Source organism: Cornus florida, unplaced genomic scaffold (assembly GCF_030987335.1).
Source record: "Cornus florida cultivar Cherokee Brave unplaced genomic scaffold, ASM3098733v1 CherokeeBrave_3.0.0_Hap2_Chr09, whole genome shotgun sequence".
Lineage (NCBI taxonomy): Eukaryota > Viridiplantae > Streptophyta > Magnoliopsida > Cornales > Cornaceae > Cornus > Cornus florida.
This window is the reverse complement of record NW_026775579.1, coordinates 68452418-68456873: the sequence shown is the minus strand read 5'-3', so window position 1 is coordinate 68456873 and position 4456 is coordinate 68452418. Positions and strand designations below refer to the sequence as shown.

Here is a 4456-nt window from a genome sequence, read left to right as displayed (position 1 = left end):
CGAACTATCTCGTCAACACCCATCTCGCATCGTCTCCATACTCCTTTGCCAAAACAAATCAAAGCCCATCCTCATTCTCCACTTAGCTAACTCCCAAATGCGCCTCAAATCGCCACCGACAATCCCGACGAGCTTGAGATTGATTGTCCAATTTCCTCTCTAAGGTCAGGAACAGAGGAGAAGGTTCGGCTACTCCTTCCCCTAAGCCCTGCACATGTGAATGGAAGTACTACCACGGGACTGTTCTTATAACTTCAGAACTAAAAGCGGAGGATTCAAGTTCAAGGCTTAAAAAAAAAATGGAAAAAGAAAAGATTAAATTGTCTAAAATGGTAATTTTACATTGCCTAATTTTTTTTTAATATTATTTTATTTATATTAAAGAGGGTATTAATGTTTTTTTATTCAAACATGCTGATTGCACCAAATTGATAGTATATTGGGTTTTATATCATATATGGGCTGTTTTGTCCTAAATTCATAAGGAATGAGAGTGTTTTTTACTTATCTTATTTTTTACGGTTTAACAATAGCTTTATTACTGATAGGGTTTTAATTAACTAACTTTCAGTTGTTTTCCATCGTATATGAGTAAAATAAATTGTACTTTACCCTAGGTGCTTTCTTTCAACATTCATTCATATCATCATTAAGAGAGAGAGCAAAGGGGGTGTCGGCCGAGCAGGGCAGTTCAATCGAGTCAGCAAAGAGCAGGGCAGTTCAATCAAAGACGGAAGATGTCAAGGTATAAATTAATAGAAAACTTTATTATTTTTATATATACATACTACTAATTAATTTTGTATTATTTTACCATTTTTATAAAATAAGAATATTTTAAGTATATAAACTATAAATGATATTTTTCAATAAATTTTTATCTTAACCAAGTACATATTAGAAAATTATTATTTTTTTTTTTACTATTTCCATCTAACCAAAAAGAATTAAAGAATTATTATTATTATTTTTATTATTATTATTATTATTTTTTATTTTTTTATTTTTTTTGAAACACACTAGTACACATCTCCTTTATGGAAACTTGAACCTTTTAACTTTTTAATTTCAAAAGCGAGAAAAATACCAATAGGTATATATATGACAACAAATCGAATTTCAACCGGATTACACCCATTCGATCTGAATCCAATATTGACGATATGACCGGATCCAATATTCGAATGGATTATTACCTCGTCAATCCAAATCTCATACTCACTCTATCAATGTCCAATAAATCTGATCGGATTGTAAATTATACATACCCTTTTGCAATTTACACATAGAAAATTGAACCAAAACTAGGTTTCAAAAGAGAGAGAAATGGGGTCGGTAACGAAGAACAAATATATCATCATAAACAGGGGAAGAGGGGGGGAAAAAATCTGACATAAAATTAGGGCTTTAAAATTTGTAATAGAGAAAAGAAAAGGAAAAAATAGAAGAAAAATGAGAGAATAATTTAACAAGAAACTACTCCAAAAAGGTTACTGAAGTGGTCGCCTGGTTCCCCCTCACCTGCGTTTTCTGAATTATAGAGATTTACCTACTTCTGGAGTTTTCCTATTTCGTTAATAAACTGATAGATATTGACACTGGCCCTCATTGTACATATATAAAATTATGATTACTTGATTTTCATTACATATAAACAGAATAATACAAATCCGATGTGGTGTATATATATATATCATATATTATTTTGTGCTGTATTTCCTAATCCTAAGTTGATTTGGTAAATAATTAGGATATTAGAATATATCTAAATTGATTTGGTAAATAATTAGGATATTAGAATATATTATTATTATATTATGTAATATATTCTAATCTGTATAGGTTTAGTTTAGATTTCTTGCCTTTCACACATTTCATCACCTATATATAAATCTCTGTACATCTTATATCTAATGCAATATATCTCTTTTCTTCATTGCTCTCTCACCGCGCCGATACTCACAAGGTCTTTCAGAAAATACCCATCGAAGGCCAATTCGAGCAAACACAATAAATTAATCTTTCCGCCTCAATCAGTCACATTGAAATTGGAATAGCCTGTGAAGAGGATGAAAACAAATAGAAAAGAAGAGAACGCGGAGGGAGAGGAATACCCGAAGAGGCAGAAGGTGCTTCAGCATACTTCTACTTCTCCTTCTCCGCCTCGCCTTGCTTTCGATAATGCTCTCCTTCCACCAGTTGAAAACAATGGTGTGATGATTGGGCGAAATGGTGATAGTGTTGATGGGGAATACGATGAAGATGATCATAGCAGAAGAGGACAGAGTCGTCAAGGGATGCGCAACCGAATGGTCGAACTTGGTAAGGACTGTCCTTATCTCGATACAGTGAATCGTCAGGTTTTGGATTTTGATTTTGAGAAGTTTGCTGTGTCTCCCTATCAAATTTGAATGTCTATGCTTGTTTGGTGTGTGGGAAGTATTACCAAGGAAGAGGGCAGAAATCTCACGCATACACCCACGGCCTCGAAGCAGGGCACCATGTTTATATCAACCTTGGGACCGAGAAAGTTTATTGCCTCCCAGATGGATATGAAATTAACGACCCATCATTGGATGACATACGAAATGTTCTGTACCCAAGGTTTAGTAGGGAACAAGTTGAACAGCTTGACCGAAACAAGCAATGGTCTCGGGCGCTTGATGGTTCTGATTATCTTCCAGGAATAAGGAAACTGATTTTGTGAATGTCACAATTCAATCCTTGATGCGCGTTACCCCTCTGAGGAATTTTTTCCTTATCCCCGAAAATTACAAACACAACAAATCTCCACTTGTTCAACGATTTGGAGAACTCGCAAGAAAGATTTGGCATGCACGGAACTTCAAGGGACAGGTGAGCCCACATGAGTTTCTGCAGGCAGTGATGAAAGCTAGTAACAAACGGTTCCGGATTGGTGCGCAGTCTGACCCAGTTGAATTTATGTCGTGGCTTCTTAATAGACTGCATACCGATCTTAAAAGTTCCAAGAGTATCATCCATCAATGCTTTCGGGGAGAATTGGAGGTTGTGAAAGAGACAAAGAGAAAAAATGATGACGGTGGTGGAACTGAAAAGGGTGGTGTTGTCACTGAGACTAGCAGAATGCCGTTCTTAATGCTTGGGCTGGACTTGCCACTGCCGATGGAGAAAAATAAAATTCCACAGGTTCCACTTTTCAACATACTGAACAAGTTTGATGGTCAGTCTGTGACAGAAGTTGTGCGTGGACCTGGTATAGCAAGGATGAGATATCGTGTTACCAGACTGCCGCAGTATCTAATTCTCCACATGCGCCGTTTTACGAAAAACAGTTTTTTCGTGGAGAAAAATCCCACTCTTGTTAATTTTCCTGTGAAGAATTTAGAGGTGAAGGATTATATTCCTTTGCCAAAGAGTGAGAGATTGCGGTCAAAGTATGATTTGATTGCCAATGTTGTTCATGATGGCAAACCAGGCGAAGGATCCTCCTATAGGGTGTTTGTACAACGGAAGTCTGAAGAAGTCTGGTATGAGATGCAGGATCTTCATGTCTCGGAAACTCTTCCTCAGCTGGTTGCACTCTCCGAGGCTTATATGCAGATATATGAGCAGCACCAGTGACGTGGAAACTAGTTGTCCTATATTGTGTGTTACTCTTCCGTTCAAAAAGAGTATCATGTTCGGGAACTGTGACTCACGGAAATTTTGATCTTATGGACGAGGAAATACAAAACCAAAAAGGAGAAGCAATGCAGTGGTTGAGTTTGGGAAGGGTAGAAGAAAAAACCAAAGTTATTACTTTATGAAACAAAAAGAAAAGAAAACAGTAAAGCAAGTTAAGAATGTTGCTAAAAAAAATTGTTGGTTTTGTATGACTGATCATGCTCCTAAAACACCGAGCTTCCTCCGAATGGTGCAGTTGTATTGTTTTTTTAGTATTCATGCTTTTACACAATGTTATTTAGTCATTCAGTTTAGAATTTATTTACCATTTTCTATTATCACATATATTCAGATAATAGAATTTGTTATTATTATAATAATAATTATTATTTTTTTAAAAAATTTCTTTCTTGTAAATAAGAGAGAGCAATGGTATATTGTATTCAAGAGATGTGTGGTAAACTATACATAATAAACTTATATATGATTAAGAAAATTTACATAAATACATTAAGAAATATAATTCATATCGAATTTGAATCATTAACTAGTTCATATCAAATTCGAATCATTAACGAATATTCAAATTATTAAATATTTTACTTAATTCATATTAAAATAATCGGATCGAATTTGAATCACTCATTGATAGCATCCCTAAAGACAAAGTGGTACTTGAATTTTTTGTCCGAACCCAAAAATAATAATAATAAAAATAATTGCTTGTATAAATCGCCTTGTCAAGATATGTGTCAAAGGGCATATAATGCATTCGCTCAAACTTACTTTTCTATCGGTGGATGGACTGTGG

At 34.9% G+C, this 4456-nt stretch overlaps 1 pseudogene; it reads left to right on the top strand.

The window, feature by feature from the left end:
* Positions 1-1996: 1996 nt before the first annotated feature.
* On the top strand, positions 1997-3929 carry LOC132273333 (uncharacterized; annotated as a pseudogene).
* The last annotated feature ends 527 nt before the right edge of the window (positions 3930-4456 follow it).